This window comes from Mya arenaria, chromosome 8 (genome assembly GCF_026914265.1).
Source record: "Mya arenaria isolate MELC-2E11 chromosome 8, ASM2691426v1".
In the NCBI taxonomy this organism is placed as follows: Eukaryota; Metazoa; Mollusca; class Bivalvia; order Myida; family Myidae; genus Mya; species Mya arenaria.
Window position 1 is genome coordinate 11,445,223 of NC_069129.1, and position 14,425 is coordinate 11,459,647.

Sequence of the window (14,425 nt, forward strand, 5' to 3'; positions counted from 1 at the left end):
TGAACCAGACAAGGAACACCATAGTTAGATAACGTTAAGTTAAGAAAGACACCAACATTTTCAGAACTTTTATCCATGTTTCGGAAGCATTACCTCTCTATATTGCTGATTTTAAAACCAAGTATTCATGTTGATGATTCTTAATGTGTGTCTTTTATTTTTAATGACTGACATTCATAAAATATTGAATGCGTATCTTAAAAGTATGGGTTTTTTTTGTCAGGACCGGCAAGACCTTTTAGATGTGACAACATACATGTTCTTTCAAAATGATACTTCGAAAACTATGTTTTAAGTGTATATCACGGAACGATTGTTAGAGTGACACTCTTATTCAAAATTAATGCAAACATATGTATAACAAACATGAATTTTGACTGATAAACTACTCACTAAATAAGCATTTAGGGAAATAATTAATGATAACAAGATTGTAGCCGTGTATTTAGTAGCAGAAAGCACAAAATATTAAATGATTAGTGAATGCTAAAAGATTTACTCTGGTCTACTTAAGTCTCATAAGGTAGAATACAGTGTTTTATGCTCATTTCTTTCAAATTTAACTCGGTATCCTTCATAAGAACCAAATTTTTCGATATTTATTCTTCTTTCTTGGAATATTGAAACAATAGTATTAATTGTGGTAAATCTTATTTGGGAGTAAGAGTGCATCTTTAATCTAGTTTAATGATGCGTTATCTTTTTAATGTGTCTCATTGTCTTTTTTGTTGTTTTTCTTTCACGTACAACATTATACATTTATCATTGTTAAACTTATTGTTGATTCAATGGTATGACATATGTTTAAAAAATTGTACTTTTAATTAAGTCTTATTAATGTTTTACGTGCCTTATTGCAATATAAAGGCCATTCACATGAGATGCGGAATGAAATAGCAATTATGCATAAAAATATATCTGTCACCACTGACATCTATTTAGGCCTGATGGCTTTTCATTGATATTGTTGGACTTGAAGATTCGTATTCAGGTATAGGACTAGTCGTTAAAATGCTCTTTATTTATATTCAACATCTTTTCATGACGAAAACAAAGCTATCGTGCATGTTCGAAAACAAAACTGAGTTCAACCATTATATACGAGTTTTAAATGAAAACAAAAATATGATAAAACTTGAAATTTATGATGAACTTTGAGCCATGAGCGTGATCAATTACACACACTAACACAAACGAATCATATTGATACATTAGGCCTGCCAAGGAATCACATGTTTTCACAGTCAATCTTTCAAACCAATATAAATGCCCATGAATGTAATGTTGTTGTTATGTTGTCGTTTGCGCAAACTGTCAATTAATAGATTTTAACGGTGCTATCTACTAAAAAAACAATCAATTAACGAAATGTGTAGTTTTTGTATTATTTAAAAACAGAAAGTGTACGTTGTTTGCTGTTTACTGAATCTTTTTATTTGCCGTTTAGAGAAAACACTATCAATAACGTGGAGGTGTATCAATTATGAGGCTTGTCTATCCTGTGCGCTAAATATGTCCTATTTTCGAATTTTGATCACGTTTTCAACGAAAACAGCCGTGAGCGAAATAAAACAATAAATGTCAAACATGTCAAACATAACAATGCATAGGTTAATTTCTTTAAATACATCGCATATTCATAATCCATTTGAGTAATTGATCTTCCCTGCTGGATGTGCATTGAAATGGCTAAATAACAGCAGGCGTTCCGAAATATAAGGTAAGTAGGATATGTTGTTATGGTATCATAGGTTAAAACCAGTCAAAGGCGTGTGGTGTTTGAGGTACATATACGTAATTTAAAAAATAACTTCCGATAGCCCCCGTTTACTTTGCATATGTGAACCCTTGATCAGAGATATCAAACGACAATCGAAACATATGAGTTTAAATAGCCAAGTCCAAAAGAAGATTTTAATTAAAGAAAATACAGTTGAAGTTCAATACCACTTAAAAGGAATATTATACAAATCCAGATGCTTCTCTTCCACGTGTGCAAAGTGTTATATAAACATTTTGATGAAATAAGATATATAACTCATTAAAAATAATTTTGTTTACGAATCGACATAACTGCTCAGCAAAGATGAAACTCTCAACGCTGGTGGTAATATGTTTGAGAGTATCAGTGACAAATGGACAATATAAATTTAACTATTTTTGTGATGAGTGGCAATTTGACAATGATGTGGGGGTTTAACAACCGCACGACTTATTCGAAACAAAAATTAGTGTGAAAAAGATATTCCTAACAAAGTTAAAACAAGGTGAGACCGGGTGAATTTGAAGCGTTCTTTAGTAAGCATATACCTAACTGTTTAAGTGCAGAACAAGTGGTTTGTGAAAATTATCTTTGTGCTAAAGAGGTAGATGGTAATCCAAGAAAAGCCAGAGGAAGTTGCAGGAGATATTATAAATATCTCAATGGAATGTATTTTCCGCAGTGTTGTCCCTCATGTCAAAACTATGATCCAATAAAAAGATGCTTTGCCAATGAAGATGTAGAGTGTCCAGATGATTATAACAACAGCAAATATGCTCGAGACTGCTGAGAAACGAAACAGAAGCTAACCATACTATTGATGATTTATCGATTAATAAATCATTTAAAACATATATATTTGAAAATAATTTATTTAATTTGTGCTAGTGATATACATTTGTGATTGCCTTCTTATTTTTAACCTTTTTAGTTACTACAAACTAACTCTTAAAATGTATTTTGAAAGCAATTAAGCCATTTTATTTGCTTCCTTTATAGCATAGATGCCAAACTATTGGAATTTAAAGAAAGGCATCAATACGGATATTTTAAACATTTTACAGAACAAATAGTTTTTAAGAAATGGTAGACTATAACTCATTTCTAACAGCAGCTATGGTGGATGAAGGACAATCGAGGTAACCTTAATAACATATTGAGCTGTTTCCATGTATCGAACTTACTTTACTTCTTGTTTCTTGCAACCGTTTTTTGTTTAACTAACTTAGATATTACTGAAAAATCGTGTTAAAAATACTATTATATAAAGGATATTTGCTATTTTTAAAATAGTTCGTACATTATTTCACGAGTGGTCATATACCAATAGTTTCTATGAATGCGACTTGTATTTGTATTTTGAGATAAAAAAAAAACAAGGCATCGTTGATTGCGTATAAATACATTTGACATTGAACACAAACATTCAATTTACAACGACAGTTTTCTATCGGTACTTTTAAGGGCCGGTCACAATGCAAACGTCGTGTAAAGGACCAAAATTTAAAATGTTTTAAAAAATTCATTTTTATTTAGTTTTGAGGTTTAATGTCTAGCAAACATAATTCATATATCCGTTGCAACATGTAAAGCTGTAATTAGGAGTTGGGCACTCTTTACGAAAGAAGATTTTATCAGATTTCCAATCAAAAGTATTTACGTTTTCGCGGAAATGTCTTGATACAAAATGAATATATCTATGAGTCAAATGTACCTAACAATTTATTGAGGCTTTTTGGTGATTGCAGCTATTTTAAAAAAGATATTTGCATTTTTGTAACCAGGAAATGAATTTCAACCACTCTTTTTCATATTTTTTTGACTTTGTTATTTGAAAAGATATCACCAAGAACTCTGAAGACATTGTTGATTAGGTAATCTGTGGCCTTTTGACACAAACATAAAGAAATAATGTTGACAGACTTTTCCGAAAGAATGTGAATGCTTTTTTTATCTAAAATCCGATAAAATCGTCTTTTGTAAAATTTGTTCAACTCCTAACTACCCTAAAACATGTCACCAAAAATGTATGTTTTACTCCCAAAAATATCGTACCTCAAAACTAAATAAAACATGAACTTTTGAAACGTTTTAATTTTTGACCTTCCCCACCCACTTTTGCACTGTGGAAGACCCTTAATCATATTTCTAAAATGTTGTTTTTGGAAAACAGAAAAAAAGGCAGCTGAGTTATGGTTGTATAGTGAACTAATCAAGTTATAATTCAGCAATATTTTCCAATTTATATAATTATAATATTTTGTCTTCCCACGTCAAAGAAAAAAACTTATAACAATTTGTTTTAGTTTATTTCAACTCAGTTGCATATTGTACACGATTTCTGTGCAATCGATTTTGACAGTGTAAACTGCATTTAACAAGCGTTATTAATCACACTGGCCTTGCCAAACCTGGCCTTGTTTTTTTCTTTCTATTCAGTCTGGACGCGACCAATAATGATGTAAAGTCAAACTGAAAAAAAACATAGCACGCGCAGTAATCTTTGTTAAATTAAGTCTGGTTTTCATATTGAAAAGGTTTCTTATATATGGTTTTCCTTGCGATATGCACATTTCTAAAAATATTTACACAATAACATTTTTTTGAACAACTGCTCTTTGTTGTTAACAATATGTAACACAAGTACATGCATGGTTTGTTTAAATACTTAGATATAACGTTATACTTTTATTGTGCCGTGACGTTTTACGTTTTAACTGTTATTTGGCACAAATTGGGAACTAGCTTCGGAAGACCAAACCAAGTCCTGTTCACGTTTTTATTTTGTTGTTCTTTCCTTCCAAATACCAGATGCAACAACATAATCAATGCAGTCAAAAATATAAGCATCACATATATTGTTTAACAGCGGAAATGTTAACGGTGGATGGACTGTGGTAATTCGTCATAAGTCATAAAATACATTTATAATCAGCTCCTTTTTACGGCCCGGTGAGGCATAATATTTTAACCAATAGAAACAACTTATACAAAATGGCTGACAATTCAGCTCAAACTTTTTTATTAGGGTTTCAAAAAATCAAAACATATTTATTTTACCGGTTGCTAAAGAGGATCCAAAAGAACAACAATAATATAAACAACAGTAAGCTCAAGTTCCAACGGCTTCTAATGAGACGTCCTTTGTTCGGCTGTTATCAACATTTCAATTTGTTTGGGTATTGTCACATCAACCACAGTTGCATATGTTTTAAAAGCAGATATAAAACACTTTATATATCAAGAACTTGTATGTATAGAAACGCTGCAACTGTGAAACTGGTATCAATAGATAATTAACTGTTTAACAAAAATACGACATAACACACGGCATAACACAAAAAGATAAAGTATACAAACTTTAAACGCCGTGTATGGATGTAATTACTATGTTAGTAGTTTTGGATAAAGTAAATGCTTATATCTCGTATTGCAAATTAAAATTGGGTTTGAAATTTAGTAAATAACTGAGAATAAGGAAGGAAATGAAGGAATATATAAGCGTGCGAGTGATAAGGAAAAGATAAATGACATAACAAGAAGAAGGTGGTAGTAGTCAGGTCTGTTTATTCTATGTTGTTGATGAGTCAAACTATTTCGGTCTGTTTGCTAATTGTTTGGACACATTCGAGGTCGTTTGGTCATTAGCCTCTTATGAGCCCAAGAAAAGGCGTTCATGTGTGAGAAGTGTAACATGTCAGGTTAGTTTGCTTTTGAATCCCGTTTAAGTGGGCAGAGGAAGGAAAAGTAATGTGTTTTTAAATTACCGCACTGGCAACGTGGACTTTCTACAATATATTTAGAGAACACGTACTCATTAAAGTGACACTTTTATTCAAAATCAATATATACACAATTATAACAAACATCAATGTTGACTATTTAACCTTTAACTACTTTCTAAATAATGCATTTATGGAAAATACTAATTTCTGATAACAAAATTGTAACCGTGTGTTTAATAGCAGAAAGCGCAAAAATATTAAATATTTGGTGAATGTTAAAATATTTACTGTGGTATACGTTAGTCTCCTTAGGCAGAAATATCGTGTTTTATGCTCATTTCTTTCAAATTGAACTCGGTATCCTTTATAACAACCATTGTTTTCGACATGCATTCATTCTTTTTGGAATTTTATTTTCAATACTTGTGGTAATTCTTATTTGGGAATAAGAGTGCATCTTTAAGAGAGCTGCAATGCATGAGTAGCCCTGCGTGGTACACATTCGACTTGCGATCTACGTTGTGTTGTGTAGGATACAGAAGAACATGAACATTGAACATACATCGAAGCAGATGTAGTTATTTCGGAATTTCATTGACAATAAGTGTATGTGAAACTATAGAGACAAGTTACCAAACATTTAAACAAAGACACTGTTCAACGGCACTTGCCTTAGGCTAAACAGACACTTAACGAGAAACAAACAAAGTACAAAACAGCACATAAAACACCCACACATTCATGATACTACCTTTATTCATAACTAGTTTATCACTGCTTTAAAGACTGGAGTTCACTGGAGTTTAGACTATATTTTGGGTACTCAACACTACACTTGTCACAACAGTTATCAACAAGGTCACATGAAACAAATGAATACTTCAAAAACAGAAGCTTTACAATAGACATGAAGGGACCAGATTGTTTATTAACAACTATTTGGGTATCGCCTAGGGAGGGTCAATGAATACATTAAAATGAACATTGTTCTGATGTCTCTTGATTAACACGAACTATTTTGTCCGTTTAGAGCGTTTACACGAATAATCTGTGCCTGGTTGTAGCAATTACATATTTAACAAAATGAAAGTATTTTCCGCCTTTATATTAAAGTGCGTAATTAGGTTATCCGCAATATCATTACAGTGAAATTACTGACTACATCAAAGCTTTTTTTGGATTTGCAATTGAAAAAAAGTAAAACACTCACAACCGTGAGGTTTAGTGAGGGTGAAAGTGACAAAGTTGTAGAGTTGCCCCCTCTCTCCCAAGAGGCTGTGGGTTTAAAATTAACCAGGGGAACGTCTCTTCGCGGCGTTTAAAGAAGGTCGCGTAGCTTACTTCTACCCAGAAAATGGACTCGAAAATGGTTCATATCAGCTTCAGAAATTCTTAACAATACATCAATATCATTGAACAATGGACAAAAATACAAAAGAGATGTACAGTACGAATTCATCTAACGTGCAAAAACAGCAGTGTCGTTTTGATTTACTGTAATGATAAGTTTCACTATGTCAAACAGCACGAAATAGCGCTACTACATTATTTTGTTTGTATCTCGTATGTCCAAAGGACCAGTAAATAAACAAAACCAAACGCTTATTACAATGCATCAGTAAATAAGAATTTAAAATAATAAAGCCATTTTTGTGTGTATTTTGGAAGCCACTGTCAAATAGACAAACAATTTTATATCATTTATTTGTTATTTATATCCCAATTTATTACCCCCCTCCCCCCAGCCTCATACTTTTTGTTCAAGCACGTTAAAATTTGTCGAGAATACAAAACTAACGTCGAACAATCATTTTATACAGCAATTAAAATGGTGTGGCACATATAAACATCGATTTCTCCTTTAAACAGAAGAAGATCAGCGCCGTAACCAATCTTGAGAGGACATGCTATCTTGTTGAAATTGCCTTTGACAGGAATAGTTTGGTACCTATCTCCATTCTAAAGCGTCAGTTCCTCGCCATAGAACATGTACCTGACCTCCTTGTTAGAACTAAGGCTGCCTGTTGGAGGAGGGCGTTGTAAAATCTGTGCGTCATTTTCCATGTTTGCATCTGGTAGTGTACGAACACCACCGACGATGTGTTGCCGATTCTCATACATGTAAACACTTGGTTCTTCGTTGCATCCGTCGTTCGAAACTATTGTCCTCAAACGATTGTTAGGGGTCGACTCATGGTTGGAACTGTAGATTACCTTTATCACTAAGTTATCTGTTATATCTAAATTAGCAAACATTGGAATCGTAAAAAAGTTTTCCATGGAAAATGGCCTTACCATTTTGAACTGTTACATTGTGATTTATAATTTGATACGCGTTGCCCGACTGATCTTGTTCGTCAACGGTAAATGGTAGGTAGATTATCGGCGTACAGGTCGTTGTTCGGGTCTCATTGTTAGCACTCAAAGTCATTGCAGGGTTGATCCCAAATGGAGAGGCAGTTGCAGACAGCTTGTACAAACTTTGTTCCTGTCGGACAGCTTCGTCGTATAACCCATATTCCATTATAAAGCGACTGTTTATACATTCCAGGCTTTCCTGATATGCTGCTTTTGTCACAGAACGGTTTCGCAGCACCAGTCTGACTTTGGTCTGTGTTAACTCTGTTGAAAATAGGTTTATCTTTGAGCCCACCCGTACCTGAACTGGCTAGTCGGTTTTCGTTTGATTGCTGATTACCAACCGAAGGTAATGTTTCCCTTCGTCTAGCAGGCGGATTGTTTGATAAACGTCCAGCTGGATTACCAAATGGTTCACTTGCATGTGTGTATAAAAGAGTGTCCATACAACGTTCATTACAAGTGATATCTTCCGTATTATTCACGCAAGCGAGACTGTCATGAAAATATTGTCCAGGGGGACAACACCTTGGTACGGAAGAACTTCCCTGGCACTCGTAGAAACCTCTACAATTTCCATATCCTTTCCTCCGCCTTCCGTCTGGCATTTTATTGCACAAATCATGTTTGCACACAGTGTCTGTTGCTAAGATACAATTCAGGAGAGTTGGGTTCCAATATGTTCCATGGCCACACTCCCTCACACTACCGACAAGCTGTCCGTCTCTGTTTAGAAGGCACTGGATAAATTTACTGCAGTCTGTTGGGTGTTCCGTGTACCCGAATCTTTCTGTCATTGTCTCTCTATCACATTCAAGGGTGTACGTTTGGCCGGAGACAACATTTGCCATCCAAAGAACATACAGGACGTGCACAATATTCCTTGACGTCATCATATTATCGAAAATAAAAAATAAAAAATCAGTTTTAATAATATGATAATGCCAATTCTAAGAACCGATTCATTGCATATAAACGATTTTACTTAATTATACTGAATGGCATGTTACATTCTGGTTAAACAAGTATGCAGAAAAAATACAAACCCAAAGAAAATGATTTATTATGATCGATGATATAAAAGGGATATTTGGCTACTCTAACAGAAACTAGGAAATCATATTAATTTATTGAATAAAAAGCTATTGCCAACACAAGTAGTTACTTACTTTAATGTTGATGCTAATTGTTCTTCCAATGATTTTTTTGAAAATAATCCGCGATTATATTGATATTGATGACTATTATAAAACTTCAAATCATAACACTCTTCTCTCTGAGATGTCTGAATGCTCACTGTTTTATGATCTTTATTTATACATAATAGTTAATTTTGGATTAAAAACCACACTTACTTCCTTTGAACTACACGTTTTTTCACAAACGATTTACATTTAACTACTCCCTGTTGAATACCTCATTAGCATATGTTTACTTCACGTTTAATGGATTTAAATACATAAAGACATTAAAGCCCTTATAAATCTTTATACAACAATAGGTAAATAATTAGCTTGCATTAATACGAAGTAAAAACGATGATTAATATGAAGATTTCGGTACTGTTTTGTCCATTTTAGATTATTTTCGTTTAGATAATTTTGATGTTGTATAAAGATCGATAGATTCTGTCTCAAATATCCGCATAATTGAGACAAATTGTTTTCAAAATTATTAAATGCATTTATGTTTGTCTATTCCGTAATCATGCATGAAAGTATTCACCAAAAGACGATTCAAGATATATGAATCTCTAACAAAATATATCTTGACTTATGCACGATAATACTTACCAAGAGACGATTTATGGTATTCTTAAAATCAATAAGAAACTATACCATGTCTTTCAGTTTCAATATTTACATGTTAATTAAGTATTTTGTATTTCCACACAATGAACAATCCATTAATTGGTACATATTAATTGGCGTATTTAAGAGGTGAATTACAGAATCGAATGTAAACAAGATTTGTGTAAAACACGACCTTTAGTTTTACATTTCATTTGATGGTATCGTTTCAAAATGGTTATTGCTAAAATCATTGGATGTAATTTAACCATGACCAAGCCATCTCGGGCTAAATGCGAAGCGATTGAAAAATATGAGATCAGCGACTATTCGGCATGAAAGCAATACTTTTTAGAAATGACATATTTCAAGTCACGGAATATATCTCCTCTTCCTTTCACTGAATACCATTCTATAACCTCCTATAGAAAACAACAAAATCATTACTATTTCAATGTTTTTATTTGGGAAGTCACAGGGAAGCATTTGTGAAACCGATTAACACATACAGCAAAATATTGCAACATAAGCAAACTTTGTCCAGGTAACCACGTGTTTGACAAAAATGGAGCTTACAGTCGTGGTCGACTGGTCTAGAAAATAAAACTGAGATAAAACCCTCCTTCTGGGGGAAATTCAGAAACCTCTGCCCGTTTGGCATCCAGATTTACAGGATTTGTCTTGTACCACTAGATGTCGGGCCTCATTATTTATGAGCTCCTTAACAATGATGTATGATAAACATATCATTTACATGATTCGTGAATACGTTCCATATCAAGTTATACAAGTGTATCTATACTGCTTTGTTTTTTGTAGACAAGTAAAAACAATTAGATCATTCATATGATGAAATTTTATATTAACAGAAAACTATCACCTTAAACATTTGCTTGTAAAATTTAACAATCCATTGAATTGATGTGAACGTAACGGTTCTCAAAGCTGAATGCGTTTACATTCAAATGCGCACGAAATACTCGTGCGTAGGATTCACTCGTGCTTATAAAACGCCACCTGGCGGTTATTCCATAATAAACAAGGGAAAATAATGTTCTTCTCTAAGTCTATTTTAAAATATGTTATTGTCTTCCCGAATACAATAAACTCAACTCAACTCAACTCAAAACTCGTTTTATTACTAATTCAGGTTACAAGATATGCAACAACATGAAAAGAATATATAAAAAACGCATGTTTATTATTGGTAATCGGGTACAGGAATTTGACATAAGTGTTTAATAGTACGTAAAATAATAACCATTAATACATGTACGTGTATAAAAGTTTAGCAGGGCCTCTGTGGTCTTATGCCGTCTACAACTTAGAGCAGTATCACATGGTATCTACTATATTATTCGGACACCGGTATAAAGCGACAGAGGCTCTGTTTGTGATTTGTTTCGTGAAAACATACAAGTACACTGTTGTACAGAGTGATAGTAATAATCTGGTAGTAATTTGCATGTCACACAGGTAAAGATAGTTAAATATCAGTTAATATTAAATCATACCACTACATACATAATGTTACAGAAATAGATAAATGTTCCGTTAAACGTGTACTGAACTATGTTACGGTGGTGAAAGGCTAATCGATTGAATTTCCCGGTTCTGTTTCTAAACATTCATCGCAATGATCGTTTAATATTCAACCACAATCAGATAATTATTGCTAAAAGTATGCAACTTTGTTTTTGTATGACCTGCACAAGTAGCGACTGTAACGGGATCATTGATGTTATTAATGGCGAATGGATGTTGAGAAGGTCTTTGGGTTGGAGTCATTCAATCGGTTCTGGATGGTGTCTAAGTTTATCTTTATAGTTAAGACCTGTACTTTTTTCTACCTTTTTCATTTGTGTAGCCCCTTGTTTATTAAAATTTTATAGTTTGCCTTTTGCTGGAATTGTAGTTAAGTTTTGGCATTTGGGCTTGGTCTTATTGTTGAAAATGTAAATTACATACTACTGTGTCCCAATGTTTCAATTACATTCTAAATCATGAATGCATTGATATACTTCCTTTATTTTGATAGTTACTAAGATATTTAAAACTTTTCTTGTTTGCGGTTTGTGGTTGATTATAATTAAAAAGGTTAACACCACCCCACTCCCTCCAATTCGCATTAATGTCTATGTTATGCGTATTCTCTCGTTGTATGTTAGCCTTGTACCTTCTGAGTTTTCTCTAGTCGAAAACACCTTCCGTCTTAAAGATGCCCTATTACTCCCAGATAAGATTTAACACATTTAATAGAATTGTTTTAATATGCCCAAAATGATTAACAAATGTCAAAAACAATGGTTCATATGAAGGATACCGAGATTAACTTAAAAGAAATGTGCAGAAAACACGGTTTTTCCACCTTATGTGACCATAGTATTAAAATCGCAGTAAATCTTATAGCATTCACCAATCATTTAATAGTTTTGCGTTTTCAGCTATTAAATACAAAGTTATAATATTGTTAATAATAATTAATATTTTCCACAAATGCATTATTTAGTAAGTCGTTGAGGGTGTATCACTCAAAATTTATGTTTGTTTGACATGTGTATGTATTGATTTTGAATAAGAGTGTCATTTTAAATGTTTGACTGCTAGGCTGCTTGCTCTTGTCTTCTCCTTATTATTTCATGATGAGTACCCTACTCCTTAACAAAGTTATATATAACTGTTTGACCGCTATGTTTGTTTATAAGGAGTTTTACATTTGCTTTTTCCCAATACCCGTAGTTTGTTTAAGTATTTACACAGATACTTCCTTTGTTAACTTGTGTTATTTTATAAATATGTTTCATCCCAATGGTAGGACAGCTTGAAAGGATTGTTGGAACAAAATAAAAGACACATTTTGTTTTTAAATTTTGTTTACGTATTTCTTTTAAATGTACTCACATGAAAAAAGTATTTGTAGTCATTGTACATTTAGTTTCTGTACAGTTTTGTTATGTTTCGGGCACATTAGGAAGCCATGTTTAGTAAATATAATTGTAAGCTGTGAAAAACTTATATCCTTAGTTTTATTATACCATGAAGAAAAATGGTACATAAATTTTCTCAAGAGTGTTAATCATCTTTTAAATTAGATAATAGCTAGGGATACCAATCATCCTCATGTTTGAGAGTTTATTATACCATGCAATGTATAGCTCGCATTCAAGTGTTATAATAAACACATATGTTTTCGCTACATGCTTATACAAGTATGTATAAACACTTAGATTTACAAGTAAAGAAATGCAAATTTTATGTATTGTATTTAAGTTTAATCCATTTTATCCATTTCGTGTACGGCAGGGGAAAGACTGTATTTATCATCATGTACATTCATTTTTGAGTATAATTGATCATATGTCTATGCGAAGATATTATTCAATACTTATGTGAAAAACTGCAGAAACAAGCTCAGTAGCAAAACGTTTAAACATAAACCCGGTTTAATTGCACTGGGTAAACGCCAAAGACATAGAACACAAAAACAAAAAATCACAAACAAGAAACATGGAAGAACAGCACAAAACTCCACAAACAGCACAGTGTATGTATATACTATATAAAAGAACTAGGTATGCTTATCAAGAATCGTTAGGTACCGCCTTAGAACGGTCAGTACAATATAAATTTACTGGGGGTAAAACTAGTTTACGTGCACAAACCTCACTCTTATGCTAACAATCCTTAATAAAGAAACAAACGTAAAAGTCAAATCTTATCAAAGAATGCATTAACTTGAGGAAACATAATGATAGAACAAATTATGATAAACTTATAGGTCAAGTACTTCTATGATTCGAGACCCCAACTGTATCTGCAGACGTAACATTGATATTTTATGGAATATATCACATATGTATTTGTACTTTAAGTTTCAGTATTCTTTTCCATTGGTGAGCATTAGCCAGAGGAAATTTTCCAAAGATGGCTAAAGACTATCAAACAATGTTTACTTTTCGATTGACTGAGGAGTTAATATATATATATATAGCTTTAAAAACCTAGCTGTAATTGTGAACTAAATTAAAAGGACTTACTTTTATTAAGATACCAAAACATTCTTTGAAAAAAAATACATCCTTAGTTCTTAGCTATATTGAAGTGATAATAAGAAAGAGAACAAGTTTGTGAACAATTGTTATTCAGTCAAGCTAGATAAAAAGCAGTTAACAGTCAACCAATTTGTTTGTTGCAGTGTGTTATATTAATGATGACAATAATTAAAGGCGCAATTAAACAAATTTCTTCATTGGCAATGCATTTTACTGTTTTATCATCCGATTTTGTGGTTATAATTTATCTTAATATAAACAACCGCAACACTGTAATTTGATGGTTTATAAACATACAACATGATGTAAACACTTTTCATGATTGAAGATGATGGAGTAGAGATTTAGTATTTATATTTTGTTTTTACCTGAGCTAAGCTGACATTTTTGTTTTAAATGATTTTTAGATATGTAAAGTGTGTATAAGGATGGGGTTAAGCTGAGTTATGGAAGGGTGCTGTAGCCTGTGTTTTTGTAAGCACCATTCTGCCATCATGGAAAGCAGCATTGGCTCCTTTCTTCCCACATATAAGTAAATGCTTAAGATAATAAAATGTGTCAATAGTTCTTATTAAGACTTATACTATGACTATAAATAAATACATTTCTTATAATTCTGGCAGTTGAAACTTAACATTACTAAACATAAATACACAAAGCATGCAATATGTTCAAATAATATCTGAATGCTACAACATCACTACAATGCAAACAACAACATTCTCTCAAAATTATCAA

General features: G+C 32.6%; 1 long non-coding RNA gene across 1 annotated transcript in view; it reads left to right on the forward strand.

The window, feature by feature from the left end:
- The first annotated feature begins 1,661 nt into the window (after positions 1 to 1,661).
- LOC128242728 (uncharacterized) overlaps positions 1,662 to 14,425 on the forward strand; it is a 43,184-nt gene continuing 30,420 nt past the window's right edge. The window contains exon 1 of the long non-coding RNA XR_008262684.1: positions 1,662 to 1,720. This is a non-coding gene — a long non-coding RNA (uncharacterized LOC128242728). The remainder of the gene's footprint in view (positions 1,721 to 14,425) is intronic.